Source organism: Periplaneta americana, chromosome 16, assembly GCF_040183065.1.
Source record: "Periplaneta americana isolate PAMFEO1 chromosome 16, P.americana_PAMFEO1_priV1, whole genome shotgun sequence".
Classification (NCBI taxonomy): Eukaryota; Metazoa; Arthropoda; class Insecta; order Blattodea; family Blattidae; genus Periplaneta; species Periplaneta americana.
This window is the reverse complement of record NC_091132.1, coordinates 114,655,935-114,678,060: the sequence shown is the minus strand read 5'-3', so window position 1 is coordinate 114,678,060 and position 22,126 is coordinate 114,655,935. Positions and strand designations below refer to the sequence as shown.

The window sequence follows — 22,126 nt, the reverse complement described above, 5'->3', positions numbered from 1 at the left end:
ATTAATATTGGTACCTATCTTGATTGGGACAAGTTATGTAGCTGAAGCTTTTCCCTCAACGCATTAAGAGCAAAATGCTGGGTAGCTTTCGGCACTGGACCCTAGACTCATTTCGCTGGAATTACCACCTTCATTTCATTCATAGTAGTTGATAAAGCATCGTAAAATAAACCAATTAAAACAATATATTTTTTTTAATTCTCCATTGCAGCGGCTGTTCTTCTATCACTAACAATATCCTTCAAACCTCTAACCCTAGCTACCTAGCTTCTCGTTTTCAACATTTGTCCTCATATCACGAAATAGATACTCGCTCACAACACCATATCACACTCTCCATTCCTAAACACAGAACATCCTTCTACTCTTCATCTTTCACCGTCTCTGCAGCTCATCTCTGGAACTCTCTACCACAACATGTCAGAGACTGTCGGACATTGTCTAGTTTCAAAAATAATTTAAAATTGCACTTTTTTAATTAGATTCCTTTCAGTTATAAGCCCTTTTCTCTGCGATAGTTTTGTAAAAATATAGGCTATATATTTCTTTTTCCTTCCTTTCCCCTTTTTATTCCCTTTATCAGCCGATGAATTTATTATCATAGCCTTTTTATCGTGAATTTTATTTAATTTTCGTATTTCTTTTATTTTTTATTATTATTTTATTACATTCCATTTTGATATATTCTTCCTTACGTTTTTCCATATTAACCATTTGTACTAAATGAGTTGCTTTCACTATATTCCAATGTATTTTACTTTCTTTTTTTTTCTATTATGGTAATATTTTCATGTTGTTTAGTGTCGATTTTATTATGCTATTATTATTATTTTTTTGTAATATGTTGGTATTCTGTTCTTTAACTTTTTGTTAAATTTTAACTACTTGTATACTTTGTGACTTGGTAAACTCTGCCAGTATAAATAAAGAATGTTCTTAAATGTAGAAAATGTTCTTTCACCATCACAAGACATCAGAGAAGCATATTTAAAACACGTATCTAACCTCATGTGACTCCAGTCCCTCCAATGCCTGCACATCTCCATGTACGTAGTATATCCCATCCAGGATTCATTCTTCAGATATTTTCCTTCTTCTCCATAACAGCAACTCCAACCTTTCGTGACAACAGTTTTTTTAGTGTAGACAGGAAAATAAATTGCATTGTTGTCCCTTTCCCATGACATTTCTTCAATATTTTATTTTTCAACTTACTGAAAGATATATTTTTACTGAAATTCTGGTTTTCATCGTCTGATGAAAGTTGAAGAAAATGGCTGCTTCGATTTGTGTTGTTTGGCAGCGTTGTTTTCATGGTTTGCTGTATTATTATGTTGTTGCAGGATGATTTGTTTTCCATATCTAACATCAATAGAAAAATAATTCATGTTCTGAATAGTGGAGGTTCAGGTTAGATATCAAAATCTCCCAACAAAATATCGAAACCTCATAAATTACCTCTTTGCAACATAGGCAGAAAATGATCTTGGCGTCTGTTGGAAAATTAGGATCATCTGATAACCGTTTTTGAGCTTGCTTTGGCATTGTTTCGGCTTGAATATAGGTCTGTGGTTTAATGTTGAACCCATATCAAGGTTACTTGTTTGGTTTAAAACTCGCAATAACAATGAAAAACATATTTCTATGACGTCAGCAAGAATACCGGTACAGTGGTGACAATTTAGCTACCGACTATGGCGTAATCAGAGGTTCAGTGTTAAAACAACGTGATTTTTGTTGCCATAAATACAAGCTAAACATCCGCCACAATATTTTCCCACAATATTTGCTCATGTTCTTTTTTCATTCCCTTCTTTGACAATGGAATGAAGAAAAGGAGCGATTTTAAACTCTGGAAAGTTAAAAAACCGAAATAGGCATTAATAGATTCCGATTCCAGATATAGATAATTACCTTCAAAACAGAAAATTTTAGAATTTTTGTATCCTAATGATGGCTCTATAATGAATAGGGACCGGATTTCTATGTAATTACATATTATATTCCTTTCAACCTAACCGTATATAAATAACAAATCTTTGCGAATGTTGTAATTACCATTAATATATTACAATTTGATACTACATATGTTTACATATTTACCCCACATTAAATATTATGGCTTGGTATTATATAAATCTACATATTTAGGGGTTTTATTCATTTTTACTTCTCTAAAAGGAAAACAAAAAATCTGCTGGGGAAGTTTACAATTTGAAATACACAGATTTAAAAAGCCTTTTTACCTACCCAAGAAATGATATATTTCGGGACGAAACATAACGTCCTTAGTTTCAGAAAGTAATAGAGGCACTCACCCCATACCGCCCACTGTAAATATGGGTGAACAAAAGGTAACCTTTCTCATACAACTACCTTATATTGTAAAAATCATTCAGAAAGTAAAGTTGCCTTCATGTGGTGGAGTGGGACGAGGACGACATGATTTGTCTCGAACTATAATTGTTCTGCACATGTCTTAAGAAGCCGTTCCCATGCAGTTTGCAACCTTACCCACCCTCTTCCTGATCCTTCGAGGGAAAACCCGTGTCAAGTTTGACATGAGCTGCAATAAAGTAGCCGACTTTTGAAAAGAAGCTGGAGTAAAGGAACAAACTGGAAAGATGTTGAAAGAATAAAATAAATAGCTTTTCAGGTTATTGCTTGATCTCTTTACTTTAAATTTAGTAGACCTATACGGAAATGGGATTTTCCCAGCAATTACAAAGTATGGTTCTCAGCTGGAATAATCCTACCCTTCTGAATAACACAGGAATGTCACATTTCAAACAACAGTTTGTAAATACCTACGGTTTGAGGTTTTAGTAGGTACTTTGTTTCTTACAGGGAGCAGCTAAAATGCATGTGTCCCACATCTCCTCTTATTTTCTCCTAATCCAATAAAGCGAAACAGTGCTTGCAGTACTGTTGTGTCATTCATTTCACTCAGTTCTCCAGTTTTAGTACTTACAGTATAAAGTGCAAGTGAGTTTATCTACTGCTTTTAACTAACTTAAATGGCCCCTGTATCTTCAACCCTAACGACAAAAATAAAATCATGGATTGTGATGGACGAAACTTCCACTGCAGATGGAAAAATAGTAATGTGTAAAGTGTGCGGTAAAAAATTCGGGTGCTCTATGAAATCACAACTGGAGAGTTTTACCTATCCTATACCTGCCAGATATTGATATTAAATATTTTCATGATTTTACATATTTTGGTACATATTCAGCTTATTTTTCTTACATAAATATGTACATATTTCACACCTTGACATTACATAAAAATCCGGTCCCTAATAATGAATATAAGTAAAGAGCCTATAACTTTGAATAAAGCAATAAAATAGGCAAAAAGTGCAATGTCACACCTCTAGTCATAACACAATTTTAATGAAGTTATTTAGATGCCCGTGTGATGACTTGAGTTACTTTGTCGTCAGACGTTCTTGTTCTATTGTGAAGAGTAACATAAGTAGCTGAAGTTCATTAGAAATATAAACTTACATAATCATTAATCACTGTTCTCCACACCTGTGGAGTAACGGTTAGCGCTTCTGGCCGCGAAACCAGGTGGTCCGGCTTCGATTCCCGGTTGGAGCAAGTTACCTGGTTGAGGTTTTTTCCAGGGTTTTCCCTCAACTCATTACGATCAAATGCTGGGTAACTATCTGTGCTGGACCCCGGACTGATTTCACCGGCATTATCACCTTCACTTCATTCAGACGCTAAATAACCTGAGATGTTGATACAGAGTCGTAAAATAACCCACTAAAAAATAACAATCACTGTTTCCTGTTAACGGTATATTGAATAACTGTGATTTTCTTAAATTCCTTCAGTTCAATGTAAAAAGAACAGAATTACGTCATAGGCAACCTTTTATTATTCCTATTCCTAGAACTGTTTTCTTCAAGAACTCTCCATTGTTTGTTATGTGTAATACTTACAACTCTCTGTCTTTAAACTGTGATTCTCAATTAGATTTCAGTTTAACAGTTGAAAAATTTCATACAATAATAAAAAGAATAATTGTATTTCCTTAGATATTTAAATTATGAAGAAGTGTATTATAATGTTTCTACTCTAGTTTTTAAATAATTTTGCATCATTATATTGACATTTGGCACTATATTAACTGTAATATTATATTCTAGCATCTATTATCATTATGTATTTTCTTTATTTCGTTTGTGTGTTTGTTTTGTTGTGTTTTTTTCTTATTATGTATTTTGTGTATATATCTATGTAAGCCACCTGTAATTGGAAGCCTGCTTCTGTTTGTGGTGGATTTAAAATAAAATAAATAAATTTCGTGAACAAATAACGTATAATAAAGAAGTCTGTATTAATACTGGACATATTTTGGAATTGCACTTGCCGGCTACATCTGTATACCTATATTTAACAGCTCATAACCTCACAACAGTGGAATCCGAGATATGCGCAAACACCATTGTTGATAAATTGACAAGATGAAGTGTTTTTTTCTGCAGGCGTCTTCCCGCTCCTGCGACCACCTGAAAGTTGTTTACGGAAGTTTCAATCAAATGCAAACAAAATAAAAATGAATTCAAACGCGAAATAAAACTAAGAAACAAACATTCAAATCTTAGACATCTCTTTGCAGGGGTGTGGCGAGTTCTTAACACCTGCCGCGAGACAGCGCTAGTATCGCCATTACCTGTACCACTGTTTTAAAGGGCTCTCAAGGTACAAACAAAAACATGCCGGGTACTTGCAAGAGTTCACATAGAGTTCGTGTGACCTAATCACTTAAGGATATAAACGTTTGATACTACTTACCAAGTTATACACTTCCAGGCCTTTTTGATATACGATATTCGAAGGATTATTCCAGGACACAAGTGACAAGGACACAAAAAGTAGTCTATCTAAACGTTGAGCTCCATTCTAGCACTGTACAAGTGACATGTCTTCACTAACCGTTATCTTTGTTAGATAAAGTATAAAACGTGATGTATATTATGTATATATCTTTCAATCTTTTTTTTTAAATATTCCTACATATAAAAAAAACACGTTATTCGTTCGTCTCAGAAGTTTTTTTGAATAACTATTAACAATCTGTCACAAGCCGATGAAAATCTCTCTAAAAATAGTTTTAAATCGCACAAGAACCCGCACACACGAGGCTGTTGTTGTAGGTGTCCCACACTGTCAAGCCTCCATACTTCTATGTTTCTCTGTTGTTTAACTCGGCGATGCAAGCAAAATGGAGTGAGATGTCCGTCGGTTTGTGCGACGCAGGCGGGTGGACGAGCCGGGCCGTGGCGCTGCGCTCCTGCCAGGATCGTCACCATGGCAACCGGAGGGAGCTGCTCAGCTCGGCTTCTAGACTTGCTTAGTAACAGATCCACAACTTAGAAATAGCACACCCTGCTTGTATTCGCTTGTTATGGCTCAAACAAATCAGCGAAGACTCTGTATTCCGTAAAAAGAAGAAGAAGAAGAAACTATTTAACACAGATTTCATTAATGGTACCGTAAACTGGGGATACTTTAAACACAGAGGAAATTTTGACCATTTTTTCAGAAAATCATATTTAGGTTTCTACATGCTGCATTTGTTATATATGGAGGTAAATTATCATAAAATCATTCTCATACCAAATTTACCTCCATCTATAACAAGTGCAGCATGTAGAAACCTAAATATGATTTTCTGAAAAAATAATCGAAGTTTCATCTGTGTTCAAAGCATCCCCAGTTTACGGTACTACAGACCAATTTGACTCAAACTCAAATTCAAATTTCAATTGATGTCAGACAGGCAGATCATTTCAAACACGTTACAAGAACACATCACAGCCATAACAAAATTACAAAACACCTCCACATATGCAGGACACATCACAAATGCCAACCACACCTAAAGAGACATCAACACAGACATGGAAATACTGCACATCCAACCAAAAAGCCAGAAACTCAACACACTAGAACAATATGAAATATACAGACACACGAAAACACACCCCAACGATATTCTCAACACACAACTCAATTTCAAAACGCATACACTCTTTGACTCTACACTACGAACGCACCCACACAGGAAACAAGAGGCACCAAGACCAACAACGACCAGTTCCGAAGATGACCGAAAATAGGTCGAAACATGTTAACAAGGTACATTAATATTTAACACAAGGAAGTTCTTATCATACATATTCCGAACTTATTTTTATTTGTTCCATTTCTATTCTCTTCCGTCTGGTAGGCCTACTTCTTTCTGATTTTTGTTCTTCTACTTCTTACATTCTTTTTATTCCTTTTTTTTCTTTTCCTTTTCTCCTTTACTCATTCAACTTTTTTTCATTTTCTTCTTATACTTATTTTCTTCCAGTTATTTTTTTATTTTCTTCTACTTTTTCTACTTTTCTTCTTGTTTCGTTTTCTTTCTCGTGCCCTTAGATCTCTTAAGTATGCTAATTGAAATTAAATTTTCCATGAAAACACCTGAAAACACCATTTTTCTTTTACTACAGATTTGATAAACTGAAATCGAAACGACGACAATCATAGTCAAACGAAACATTTTAGTTTTTTCCGTCTCATGTTAATCTCATCCTCGAGTAACACAAGACCATGACTCTGGGCTTCCAAAACTAACAACATGTAATTAATACTCAATACTTCAGCCATCTCCCAATGTAAGCGTCCGTTTCTCTCTGCGTCAACCTCCCTTCTTCCTCTTTCCGTCCTTCTACCGTTATACACATACGCATATAAAGTGTAAATTATGCAATCAAGCAGAGCTTAGCGAAAATCGCAACTCTGGATTATTTTAAAGGCTATGTGCTGAATTGCTCTCTTCTCTATTAAATCCCCCATACACCTGTTGGGACTTAACATCAGTCAAGCATTTGTATTTTTCGAACATGTCGGTCCAACCGTAGATCTGTCAATTAACCAAGGGAACCAGTGGAAGATTATTGTGTAGGATTTGTAAGTATGAGGAAAGATTATTTTATGTCATTTTAATTACATAAGGGTTCCAGTCTCGTCATAAAATAGTTAACTATCGTAATTAAAATGGTGCGTTCACCACCATCACAATAATAATAATAATAATAATAATAATAATAATAATAATAATAATAATAATAATAATAATAATAATAAAATAATCTATATGCAGGGTGATTCACGAGGAAAGGTAAAAAATTTAGGATACGATATCTTAGGTCCTTTTTAGTGAAAAAATTCATATGAGTATAGGTCCTTTTTCGAAATATGGCGGAACTAGATGCATTTTTTATAAACCGTCTCGTCCCAATGTGAATCAGACGTTACCATATGTTGCTAACGTGAGACGTGAGAGAAGATCACCGATCATAATAAATGACGTAACATTGGAATCTGCATTGTGACCGACGTGGATAAGTTCATTCACCTCACAAACCGGGTGATGGGGCATTACAAATGTCAAATCGCCTGCCCTTATCTAATGTAATGGTACATATCCCGCGCATAACACAAATACACTATCGCGTATCAGTTCATAGCAGTTCAGTCAGCTACTTACAGTACAGTAGTTATACAGGTACAGTTATCGGAAGTGTTAAGTTGTGTTTTTCAAGATGCCTTATAAATTTTCGACTGCAGAATACGCCGATATTGTGTATGCTTATGGTTTGTGCGATGGAAGTTCCTTGCATGCCGTCGCTGAATACGAACGACGCTTTTCGAACAGAAGGGTATCATATCGAAGAGTAATAAATGGGGTTGGATGAAAGACTTGGTATAGCAAAGGGAGGTGGAAACGAGAGAGGCGCTAATCGACCGTATTTTGGATGCTGCACGCCGCATAAAGAACAGCCACGAGCAACTCTCCCATTGACGCCCGAGCGCAACAGTGCGTTGAAGCAGAAGGAGGTACCTTTGAAAATGTGCGAAAACATCGACCCCCGACGTCTAGAATATTAGGTATATATGCAGACGTGAATATAAACTTTAAATTTGTCCGTTATCTATCTCTAAATACGAGTTAGTACAATGGAATCTCAGAAGTTTTTGTGAAATCAAAGAGCCATATCTCCGTAACCATTCGAAAACGGTCCCATATTCATATGAACTTTTTGACTCAGGATGACTTCAGGATTCACATCCTAAATTGTTTACCTTTCCTCGTGAATCACTCTGTATAAACAAGTTTCTGTTTGTCCCATCCTATTCTTCATAGACTAAGACTCTAAAGACCAAAAATGTTCCATTTTTAAGAGAGTACCTCGAGAAAATTGGTTTCCTTCTCAGCTCACTGTGAGCCACGAACCGACATCATCGAATGGTGTAAGTGGGAAATTATTGCAATTCGTTGCTGAAAAAGAGCAAGGTCTGCTACTACAAGGCGTTAACAATAATAACAGTGCGAGTGATAGTATCCCTGACTATCACAATAACAGACTGATCAGACTAATGGACTTTCAAGGCAAACACTTTTATCAATTTCACTATGCTGCCATCTAACGACTGCAAAAGAAGTCACACTGTAACCCTCATGGAAGTGCATGGAGCAACTGTACTTTTTACTTCCGTCTAGCGTAAAATGCCTTTTCGACTGTGAAGGCTCTGGTGGTTGTTCTCATTTCATAACACGGGAGTGGTCAATCTGACATAATATATGGTCAGGGGTAATACCATACAGTAGCAGGCCGTGGACAGAGATGCCATTTTGCTTTCAAATGTTTCTCGCATTAAGCACATTGTGTTCATTTGTTTGTAATTATCGTACATTAAGTGATACACCATTAGGCTACTGAGGATGCTATTTGGATATGAGCCGTTCAGAGCAAAAGTGGTGTAAATCAAAATTGGGTAATGAGGTTTAAAGTAAACATTCTGTAAAATAAAGCGCAGAGTAGCGATTAGTATTCAATTTATTTAAACTATTAGTAGTTAGTGGATTCAACTTCATCTATCATCTTCAATATTTTCAGGTCGATCAGGAGATGCCGCAGACGTGGTGTCGTGATTCGCAACATGCGTCGTCAGTTTGAGAGAGGTGCACAGATCCAAGGGAAACGTAGGGGCTTTCACGCCAGACCAGAGAGCCACCAGTCTGTGCAGCTTCCTCGGACAGATGGCGCCATGGTAAATCACGATATCTACGATGCTGCGAGGATGCAGTAGGACGTAGTACAAGATTTGCAAACAGATGCTATAGATCTGAGAAGGCTGCGAAATGGTAACAGAGAGATTCCGTCAGACCTGGATGCCGTAGCTGAATCGATGTCACCAAGAAATGTAACACGCACTCACAGGAATGCGGTTCTAAGGACTTCCAAATCATCCCACAATAAGGAGATCGGCACAAGAAGCCTCAGACTGCGGTGCAAGCCTTCGGGCCCTCCTCAGAAAGGAAAAAAATGGTTACGGGCTGAAAGGCACCAGGTTCGATGAAAAGATGTTTAGGACGGTCGTGCATTTCATTACCTGAATCACATAATTATGTCGTTTGAGTTACACGTTGAGGACATCTGGGACGGTCCTGCATTTTATTATCTGAATCATTCCATAACATGGTATAGCTGTAGTAGGCAGTGGGCGACCCAATGCAATATGAATGTTTGTATAGACCACTTGTTAACAACAAACAGAAGCAACGTGTGTATAATTTTTATTGAAAAGCAACCGCCTGAATTTAAGGCTGCCATTAATATTTTCAAACTAAAATTAAGAGTTGTAAACTAAAGAATGAAGAATTGAAATTCCTAGTATGAAGAGAAAATGCAGTGTTGTGCTACATAGCGTATGCAGAGAGTATAAAAAAATAAATATATTTACAGGTTGTCAGAACTGCTACTAAGAGGAAAGCTTAGGAAGATGTGCATTCTTTTTTGTTTTATTTGTCTTTTTGTTGTATGTAACTATTAATAAATATTCATTCATTCATTTTGGACCGAATATACTGATAACCATCATCAAAAGAAGAAAGCAACAACTTATTACAGACAGACATGGCATTAATAAGAAAATCTGCCTACAAAGTCCTTCGGAAAAAAATATATTGCTTTAAAATGGGCACTAGTGTTTTCTTAACGGAAGCAAAATTTTCGTTATGTCTACATGCACCAAAAATTTGTTCTGAAAGTTCAGTTTTCGGAGTTCAACCTTTTTTACTATCGAAAGTTTTTCACTCAACTTTATACAATTCACATACAGCCATGTGTACTGGTTGTGTTCGTCTTTCTTACTTAAAGATCCGTTGAACAATATGTTGACTTGTGGACAGAAATAGTCTTTACTGTCAGTTGTTGCGATCGACTTTTAATTTCGGGGTTTTACGCTGATTCTGAAAGAGCATCCCAAGTAAAGGTAGAATATCTATTTCCTCAAAGGAACATTAATTGCTGCAGATTTCATCTTGACCAAAATTTGTAATAAAATTATACAAATACCCAGCAATGTGTAGAGGATACATGGATTCCAATCAGATGTGAGTAAAGGATTCTTTAGTTTTTAGGTCTCTCATTATTACCTCCAGACAAAATCAGTGACACTTTTGCGATGGTAGTGTCTATTAGTGTCCTGCAAAGTTCGAACTATAGAAAGGGAACAGGACATTACAAACTTCGTCTTATTTTGCATGAAAAACTATTCGGAAGATCTGTGCTAAAATTCTTAAGCGGTTAAAACATAAAGGGATGACAGTGAGGAACAGTGAATATTTCTATAGCAACGTGGAACAAACGCAATATCCTCCTCCTGCATAGCGCCTGTAATGCACGATGCTAGTATATATAGCGCCTATTAGTAATTTTTCTTTTATTGACTACATTTGTGAAAACTACATCGATGTAGAGCGGACATTCTTTCCTGGCATTTGAACTGCTCAACATTCTGCAGATCCTGTAAATGGTAACAAGTAATACAAATACTGGAACAGGATCTTTCCTACCTCACACTCATATTGTGTATAATTTTATTGATTTTCTTCCTTCCACATAATAATAATACTTACTTATGGCTTTTAAGGAACCCGGAAGTTCATTGCCGCCCTCACATAAGCCCGGCATCGGCCCCTATCCTGAGCAAGATTAATCCAGTCCCTACCATCATATCCCACCTCCTCAAATTCATTTTAACATTATCTTCCCATCTACGGATCGGCCTCCCCAAAGGTCTTTTTCCCTCCGGTCTCCCAATTAACACTCTATATGCATTTCTGGATTCGTCCAGACGTGCTACATGCCCTGCCTATCTCAAACGTCTGGATTTAATATTCCTAATTATGTCAGGTGAAGTATACAATGCGTGCAGCTCTGCGTTGCGTAACTTTCACCATTCTCCTGTGACTTCATCCCTCTTAGCCCCAAATATTTTCCTAAGAACCTTATTCTCAAACACCCTTAATCTCTGTTCCTCTCTCAAAGTAAGAGTCCAAGTTTCAAAACCATACACAACAACCGGTAATATAACTGTTTTATAAATTCTAACTTTCAGATTTTTTGACAGCAGACTAGATGACAAAAGCTTCTCAACCGAATAATAACACGCATTTCCCATATTTATTCTGCGTTTAATTTCCTCCCGAGTGTCATTTATATTTGTTACTGTTGCTCCAAGATATCTGAATTTTTCCACCTCTTCGAAGGATAAATCTCCAATTTTTATATTTCCATTTCGTACAATATTCTGGTCCCGAGACATAATCATATACTTTGTCTTTTCGGGATTTACTTCCAAACCTATCGCTTTACTTGCTTCAAGTAGAATTTCTGTGTTTTCCTTAATAGTTTGTGGATTTTCTCCTAACATATTCACGTCATCCACATAGACAAGAAGCTGATGTAACCCGTTCAATTCCAAACCCTCTCTGTTATCCTGGACTTTCCTAATGGCATACTCTAGAACAAAGTTAAAAAGTAAAGGTGATAATGCATCTCCTTGCTTTAGCCCACAGTGAATTGGAAACGCATCTGACAGAAACTGACCTATACGAACTCTGCTGTACGTTTCACTGAGACACATTTTAATTAATCGAACTAGTTTCTTGGGAATACCAAATTCAATAAGAGTATCATATAAAACTTCTCTCTTAACCGAGTCATATGCCTTTTTGAAATCTATGAATAACTGATCCACTGTATCCTTATACTTCCATTTTTTCTCCAATATCTGTCGAATACAAAAAATCTGATCAATATTCGATCTATTATGCCTAAAACCACACTGATGATCCCCAATAATAATAATAATAATAATAATAATAATAATAATAATAATAATAATAATAATAAAATCATTTATTTTATTTTACCTGACAGAGTAATGATCTTGAGGCCTTCTCTCCCACACAATAATACAATAATTAATACAATACCTAGGAAGTCCAAGTCTGTACGAAATGAGAAGGGAACGATATCTCAAACGTTTTATTGTAACCGTCTCACACGTTCTACGAAAATCGTCCCAAACGGTATCGACTCATTTTGGTGCAATCGTCCTGAAGTCGCAACTGACTGGTTCAATTCCTGGTGCTTGCGGAATTTCTCTCGCTGCCAAACTTTCAAAAATGCCCCGGGGTCCACTCAAGTTTCTGTTAAATAAGAGTTCTGGGTCTATTCCGGGTATGATCAGGCAGTTGGAGCTTGGCACTGACTACACCACGTGATTCTATACAGTTCCGGGTCATGAAAGGATGGAATGTCCCCCATGCGCCTTCATAGCTTCTGAAGGGGCACCTTCACCTTATAAAAGGATCATTTAGGAATTATAATCATAATTATTACCTCATTGTTCCTGAATAGTTTTGTAGTTTAAAAGAAACGTTACATGAATATTTAAAATTGCAATTACCATTTAACTGTCCCTGAATAATCTCTACTCTATAGCTCCACAACGACATTTAAAAAATAATTACAATTGCAATTACCATCTTGGTCCTTTGCTGCGGCTCTAAATGGTAGCAAATCTAGATATAAATGCAGAGAATCCGGGTTAGATTCCTGCCATGAAATGGAAATTTTTCTCCCTTTTATGGGACCTTATGCCAAGCTGCTTATATGATCAGAGAATGCAGCTACTTGTGGTTCATAATTCTGACCAAATTGAAGAGAGATTATTATTATTATTATTATTATTATTATTATTATTATTATTATTATTATTATTATTATTATTATTATTATTACTTACTGACTTTTAAGGAACCCGGAGGTTCATTGCCGCCCTCACATAAGCCCGGCATTGGTCCCTATCCTCAGCAAGATTAATCCAGTCCCTACCATCATATCCCACCTCCCTCAAATCCACTTTAATATTATCCTCCCATCTACGTCTCGGCCTCCCCAAAGGTCTTTTCCCCTCTGGCCTCCCAACCAACACTCTATATGCATTTCTGGATTCGCCCATACGTGCTACATGCCCTGCCCATCTCAAACGTATGGATTTAATGTTCCTAATTATGTCAGGTGAAGAATACAATGCGTGCAGTTCTGTGTTGTGTAACTTTCTCCACTCTCCTGTAACTTCATTATTATTATTATTATTATTATTATTATTATTATTATTATTATTATTATTATTACTACTACTACTACTACTACTACTACTACTACTACTACTACTACTACTACTACTACTACTACTATATCATTACTAGTGGCTTGTGCAGCAAATGCTGCAAACTAAGTTCATTAGACGCTGAAATAAAAATTTTTCAGATTTATTTTCAATATTTTTTTTTTATTTTTTATTGGGTTATTTTACGACGCTGTATCAACATCTAGGTTATTTAGCGTCTGAATGAAATGAAGGTGATAATGCCAGTGAAATGAGTAAATGAGTCCGGGGTCCAGCACCGAAAGTTACCCAGCATTTGCTCGTATTAGGTTGAGGGTAAACCCCGGAAAAAACCTCAACCAGGTAACTTGCCCCGACCGGGATTCGAACTCGGGTTACCTGGCTTCGCGGCCAGACGCGCTGACCGTTACTCCACAGGTGTGGACTATTTTAAATAAAGAATACCAGATATTGTGAAAGTTGATTGGTTCCATAATAATGAAGCTACTCCCTCTGAATGGTTTTTTTTATTCCAAATACTTCAGTTTTTTAGTTTGAACGCGAAAACGCAAGTAACAATGTCAGAACGATCAGTGGGTTAATCATGTGGGAGTAAAGCAATAGCTATTTCAGGTCATTGTGGATTATAGGCGAAAGTTAAAAAATTGTCAAGTTTGCTAAGCTTTCGAACAATAGACATAGCATCTTGATATAGTTGTTGCATGTAGAGCTTGAAATGTAGAGGGTAAAATCATTTTATCCTGCTAAGAGATCTTGCTGAAATGATCGGGAGACTACAAAATCTTGTAGGCCTCTTATTTTATCAGTAGGTAATACCTTTTGGTATTTCCTTAGGAACTGTAATTATTGCTCTCTCTCGAGCGAGTACTGAAGAGAATGACGCATATAAATATCTACACTACACCGGCATTAAATATATGAAAAAGACCCAACCCCCTTGATTAATAACTATAAAAATATTTTATATTTAATAATATTATCTTACATAAGTTTTGTAGTTTTCAGTAACATATACTATTTATAGGGCCTACTATATAGCCGCCACTCAGTAAATTATATAAATGAAGATCTAACTTCAGATATTCTCTACATCTACTTATACAACCCCAAAAGATTTCACTTTTATATCATCAATATAGCATTAACAATATGCATAATTAATGAGAAATAGTCACATCATAGCATAATAATATTTCATTTCTAATGGTAATAATGTCATCAAACCACCTCACGTTTTGTAGTTTTTAATATCCAATACACAGCTGTACTCAGAAAATTACACACAACAGAATCAGACCTGTAAATTATTTTTAGTAAGCCTTGAAGTTTTTAAAGACCATTTGAATTTGATTTCTAATTGTGTCAGCAATCCTGCAGGCCATGGCCTTCTTGTAATATTGTTTATTGTAGTGTGTGTTTTGTTTTATTCTGAAACGCCATTAGTGTTCTCAAAACTGATAACCAGGCTTCGAGACTTCGGACCCAATAGAGCAGTTCAGTGGGAAATCCGCATAACGGCGTACTGAGTATAGTGATAAAGCGTACAGTGGGTGGGGGTACTGTAGAATGAATGCCAACAAATACGCAAAGGAAAACGCCCTGGATTTGAAGGTTCTGACGAATAATTTGATTTTCATACAAACTGTGTCCGAAACTATTACACGATTAGAAAAGTCAGAGCAAGAGATGCCGGAAGCCCTCAAATTAATTTAGAAAATAATGCAAGACATCAAGTACACCGGTACTGAACGTGCAAAACAGAAGTGGAAATCAATTTTATGTAAAAATAACGGATATTGGACATTGTGTAGCATAAACAGCTAATTAGTGGCCATAGAGTCACCCGACAGTAAAGGACTGTCTCTTAGAGACTGCAATGATGTTAGGTTTTTTCGTTTTGCTCCTATCACGTCATGCGACGTAGAGCGCAGCTTTTCACAGTACAAACTTTGGCAGATAACCGAAAAAGATTTACGTTTGAGACACTGAGAATGTATCTTGTAGTAGGTACATTGCAATTCGGTACTGTAACTGCAGTTCCTAAAGACGAACAATAGGATAAACGAAAAAATTAAAATTGCTACATGCTTATTTCTACCATTAACACTGTGTATAATTAAACATAAATGCTTATAAAAGACAGGAGAATAAATGCTTTTCACATTCTTTTGACATTATCATTGTGTAATGTATATTTACTTTCAGAATGTAATATGTGTGTTTCCCCATACTACCGTACTCTACTCTAAATAGCAACGTTGTTACCTCAACACATCTCTATCTACCTGCAGCGAGTCAACAACCTATAGTGCATGCACAGTAAACTTATTGTATCGGGTCCAAAGTCTCGAAGCCTGCTGATGACAGATGGATTTTGGAAAATAGGAAAATATGTAGGAAAATTGACAGTTCACTGAAAACTACTATTTTTCTGAAAATCTTCGGGTTCCAAGCTTCAAAATGAGGAGTCATTCATTAAAATCCGTTCAGCCGTTTTCCCGTAATTTCCATTACCAGTTCAAATTATATATTTACAGTCTTAATAATAAACAGTATTTAGTTTTTATACGAGACTTATGCAGAGTTGAGACAGAAAACGTTACTAATAAACCGTGAATAAGCTATGGCTGTAACTATACAATGGGAATTGCTTTGCAGTAGTTATATACACGAAACCCCTTGTTTAAGCGTTGTATATAGAGAAAAAATGGCCGCCCCTCTAACAGCTGTTCGTATCGACTGTCATTTTATGATTATGGTTACCTTGTAACCACAGAAGAACAAATCAAAGATCATAGAATTATTAGAATAATATTGCTGTAGCTTGTACTCTTTGACCAAAATGTAGTATGGTAATCGATTAGAGCCAGTTGTACTATCGATATTTAACACGCCACACTAGAGCGCTCTACCGGATGCAATAGAGAACCTCAGATATTCTATTACCTTTCCTAACGAAGTAATGACGAAACTATGACGTAGCTGTGTAACAGTTATACTGTTATACACGACGTATGTAGTGATTATTAGTAAGAAATTTACACACAACTTATAAACGAGCTACTCATTGTATAAGTAATAAGACATTTAAACGTCTGTATATAGGGTTTTTATTAGTAAGGCCAATAGATTATTGTGTTTCAATAGTTTCTGTAGCTTAAAATAGACTTAAGGAAATAATGCTAACTAATGCTATAGTACTCTCCTTTCCTCGCAGCTGTTTCCCGACAAGCTGCGCATGCGTAACGAACATCCACGAGGAAAGAAGAGTACTATATCATCTTATTGTCTCTGTAACTTAATAGGCCCTCCAATAAATAACTATAATTGCAGTCTACATAGTTTGACAGAGTTGTTAAATAAAGAAACGGGGTATAACCATCTGAACAGCTTCTATAATTCAAAAGGGACATTATATGACTAATTTTCTTTGTCTACAGCTTGGACTCTAGACGTTGGCTAACAGTCTATTGGCTTAGGAGACTATTGAGGGTCTATCGTCGATAAGTACGTGATAGGGTGTTATTGAAATTGAAGCAAATTTCTTAAGTGGTCTTCGGAAGTCGGGCTAACAAGGGTTGACAGACAGGTGCGGGCCTCCTGGAATGCCAGTGTCTTTTTATTACTTGGTTTTCCTTGATCCCGGGCCGCATGGCGAGGCTGGCGGGGCGCAGGGACGGGTGGGGGGGCTCAGGGCCCCGGGTACAGCCGGTCGATGCTACTGCCCCATGCAGGCAGGGGTTGCCGTGACGACGATATAGAACCGCAACTCAGAACGGGTCCCCCCCCTGCGATAACGCCCCATCCCACTAGGAAGCTGGCCACCCCTCGCTAACCGCTGCCGCACCTATACTATGGTGGTAAATCTGGTCTTGGCTCAACTGAGGATCCTCAGCAAAAAGTCTTCATGAGTTCGATTTCTGTTAGGCCCCAAGCTTTCCTCATTGACAGGCCTGTTTCAATCAAGATTATCATTCCACCATTACTCCAATACTAATCAATACTTAAAATTCTATAGATTATTTATTTTTAATTTTTAGTTTACTTTAACTACGTAGCCTATCATTTCCATTTTGTTACATTTTTATTTTGTGTGTACAGTACATCAGTTATTCATAGATTTCAAAAAGGCGTATGACTCGGTTAAGAGAGAAGTTTTATATAATATTCTTATTTAATTTGTTATTCCCAAGAAACTAGTTCGATTAATTAAAATGTATCTTAGTGAAATTTACAGCAGAGTCCGTATAGGCCAGTTTCTATCTCATGCTTTTCCAATTCACTGCGGGCTAAAGCAAGGAGATGCATTATCACCTTTACTTTTTAACTTCGCTCTAGAATATGCCATTAGGAAAGTTCAGGATATCACAGAGGGTTGGAATTGAACAGGTTACATCAGCTTCTTGTCTATGCGGATGACGTGAATATGTTAGGAGAAAATCCACAAACGATTAGGGAAAACGCAGAAATTCTACTTGAAGGAAGTAAAGCGATAGGGTTGGAAGTAAATCCCGAAAAGACTAAGTATATGATTATGTATGAATATTGTACGAAATGGAAATATTAAAATTGGAGATTTATTCTTCGAAGAGGTGGAAAAATTCAAATATCTTGGAGCAACAGTAACAAATATAAATGACACTCGGGAGGAATTAAACGCAGAATAAATATGGGAAATGCGTGTTATTATTCGGTTGAGAAGCTTTTGCCATCTAGTCTGCTGTCAAAAATCTGAAAGTTAGAATTTATAAAACAGTTATGTTACCGGTTGTTGTGTATGGTTGTGAAACTTGGACTCTCACTTTGAGAGAGGAACAGAGATCAAGGGTGTTTGAGAATAAGGTTCTTAGGAAAATATTTGGGGCTAAGAGGGAAGAAGTTACAGGAGAATGGAGAAAGTTACACAACACAGAACTACACGCATTGTATTCTTCACCTGACATAATTAGGAACATTAAATCCAGACGTTTGAAATTGGCAGGGCATGTAGTATGTATGGGCGAATCCAGAAATGCATATAGAGTGTTAGTTGGGAGGCCGGAGGGAAAAAGACCATTGGGGAGGCCGAGACGTAGATGGGAAGATAATATTAAAATGGATTTGAGGGAGGTGGGATATGATGGTAGAGACTGGATTAATCTTGCTCAGGATAGGGACCAATGGCTCGCTTATGTGAGGGCGGCAATGAACCTCCGGGTTCCTTAAAAGCCAGTAAGTAAGTAATTGTATGCTATTAGGCATAGTAATGCCGCACTTCGATTATTGTGACGTTCTGTTAAGTGACCTAAGTTCTGAACTGTCAGTCTAGTTACAGCGAGTTCAGAATATGTGCGTCAGATACGTGTGCAACATCCGGCGATATGATCACATATCACCGTCCTTCGCAAGTCTTTCGTGGCTTCGATTCAAAGAACGTAGAACTTAACACTCTTTGTCTTTACTCTTTCGAATTCTACACACCTCAACAGCAAATTTCCTTTCGTCTCGTTTCTCTTATCTATACTCCAACCACGACGTAAATACCCGATAACTTGTCTGTGGCACGCTAAGTATCCTCTTCATAGAACATCTTGTTATTCATCATCTTTTACAGTACCCACCTCGCGACAATCGAATTCCTTGTCACAAAGTATATTAGGGGCTGCAAGACAATAAACATTTTTTTAAATAGCTTAAAGAATAACCTTCTTAGCAATTCACTCTAATTATACCGACTTAACCGTCAGTGACTATATGGTAACTTCTTTTTTTAGACATGCATCCTGATAGTGCTGTATTTTCAAAATTGTCTCTCAATAATCTCTTCCTATTATTTAACATTATTTCAAATATATTAACATTCTATGTATTTTAGTTTAATTCTGCTACACAGTTTGTACTTCATTGTTTAATTAATAGTTCATAACATTTTACGGTTTAATTCATAAGTACCGGCAACTCTTGTATAAACGTAACTTTTATCTAAATCAAATTGTTATATTCTTTGTAGCTTGTAAGTTCATTCATATGTATGTAGGCCTATACTTTTTAATGGTTGAGTGGAAGAGAAGGTCTTAAGGCCTTAACTCTGCCAGCTAAAATAAATAATAATTATTATTATTACTATTATTTTATTATTATTATTATTATTATTATCTTCTTCTTCTTCTGCCTGACAAGTGTTATTATTATTATCTTCTTCTTCTTCTGCCTGACAAGTGTTAGGCCACAAGGCCTGTTACGGTCTCACATAACATTTTCACGCCATCTCTTAGCAGGACGACCAACAGATCTTTGGCCATGTGGTACATAATCATAAATTGCCTTTGGGAGTCTACTATTACTCATTCTTTCCAAATGATGTTTCCAATTAGACTGATATTGAACAATGTACTCTAAAACTGGTTGAGTTTTCAGTTCCTTTAAAATTTCACACTTTCTTTTCAGATCCCATTTAGTATAGCCCGCTGTTCTTCGCATGAATCGCATTTCACAAGCCGTTATTGTGCTTTTATCTGCTTTCCTCAGTGTCCATGCTTCGCTGCCATAGCTGAGCATCGGTCGTGTCAATGTGTTGTAGAGACGTATGCGGGTGTGTTTCTGAACCAAGGATGGTTTCATCACACAATTTATAATGCCCATAGCTCTTGTGTATTTATTAATTTTATGTGATATGTCCAATTCTTCAAAAATGGAAAGATTGTAACCTAAATATGGGAAACTATTACATCTTTCTAATATTTTATTATCGAGACAAATTTTACTTTGTATTGGGTATTTCCCACTGAATGCCATAATTTTTGTTTTATCTGTTGAAATTTCCATATTGTATGTGGCTGCTACTTGCTGCAAATTATATAATGACCTTTGGAGGTCGTCTTCTGAAAGTGCTAATAATACCAAATCATCTGCAAAGAGAATTGAATCCAATTTAAGGTGTCTTAATTTGTATATATCCATGGCGAGTTTGCTTCCACTATTATTATTATTATTATTATTATTATTATTATTATTATTATTATTATTATTATTATTATTATTATTTATTTATTTATTTATTTATACAGTGCGTCCTTATTATTATTTTACAGCTAACAATAAGTGGCCCCTTCACAGTACGCCGAAGCGCTCTAAGCTACCGTCATGCGGCCTGCAAGAGGGTCGAAAAAGAATTTCTTTGACGGTCACTAACTTTTACACTAATTATAATTATTATCACACTAGAAATAAAAATAAAATACATAACTTCCTATAAGAACGTTCCTGAGTTTAATTGATCAGACATTCGCCTCCTTGAACGCTTTTTACCCTTGTGCACTTCCAGTCTGTAAGTTTTTAAAAACATTATACACTTCAGGGCGTCTAAAAGATTAGTAATTTGGAAAATTCTTCGCGAAGCTTTTTTGCACGTTACTACCAACATTTATTCAAAATCATTCGTCCTCAAGTGAGATTGATCACTGGGATCCGAAATTACAAACGTGAAAATATAAAGAAAAATTATATACTTACTTACTGGCTTTTAAGGAACCCGGAGGTTCATTGCCGCCCTCACATAAGCCCGCCATCGGTCCCTATCCTGAGCAACATTAATCCGGTCTCTATTATCATATCCCACCTCCTTCAAATCCATTTTAATATTATCTTCCCATCTACGTCTCGGCCTCCCTAAAGAACTTTTTTTCCTTCGGCCTCCCAACTAACACTCTATATGCATTTCTGGATTCGCCCATACGTGCTACATGCCCTGCCCATCTCAAACGTCTAGATTTAATGTTCCTAATTATGTCAGGTGAAGAATACAATGCGTGCAGTTCTGTGTTGTGTAACTTTCTCCATTCTCCTCTAACTTCATCCCTCTTAGCCCCATATATTTTTCTAAGCACCTTATTCTCAAACACCCTCTACCTATGTTCCTCTCTCAAAGTGAGAGTCCAAGTTTCACAACCATACAGAACAACCGGTAATATAACTGTTTTATAAAGTCTAACTTTCAGATTTTTTGACAGCAGACTGGATGATAAAAGCTTCTCAACCGAATAATAACAAGCATTTGGAAAAATTATATGAGTAAAATAATTATTCGTTTTATACATTTCAACAAAAATGTATATGTTTAAATAATGTATGTGTGTGTGCCATCTTTATATTCTTCATCCTATGCAGTTTCAGTTGCCAGAAATTGGAACTCGCTTCCGAGTGATGTAAGGGGTTGTTGGAAAATAACTTCATTTAGGTCAAATTACATAAATTCTTACTTAACAGATTAATTACTGATTAATATTTGTTACTTATAATGAAACTAACATCTGTCCATTCTTATTATTACTATTAATTTCTCTAAATAAAACACAAAACCTCTAATGGCAAAATTTCATTACATTAATATTCTCATTATATAAATATATTTTAGATTTATATTTTTCTCCCTATAACATAGTCCTAGTAAACTTATATTAAATTAATTCTCATCATTTTACTAAATATCTCAAATTAATTATAAATTATTGAATTAAATTAGCTCATAATAGTACATTATGGAACGAGCCTATAATGATAGTATGATAATTAAGACGCAAGTATGTTTGTTTATG

At 36.1% G+C, this 22,126-nt stretch overlaps 1 protein-coding gene across 3 annotated transcripts in view; it reads right to left on the bottom strand.

The window, feature by feature from the left end:
* sif (still life) overlaps positions 1-5,245 on the bottom strand; it is a 727,300-nt gene extending 722,055 nt beyond the window's left edge. For all 3 annotated transcript variants that reach the window (XM_069812852.1, XM_069812854.1, XM_069812855.1), the window contains exon 1: positions 4,809-5,245. The gene's annotated coding sequence lies outside the window, so the exon portion shown is untranslated. The remainder of the gene's footprint in view (positions 1-4,808) is intronic.
* Between the last annotated feature and the right edge of the window lie 16,881 nt (positions 5,246-22,126).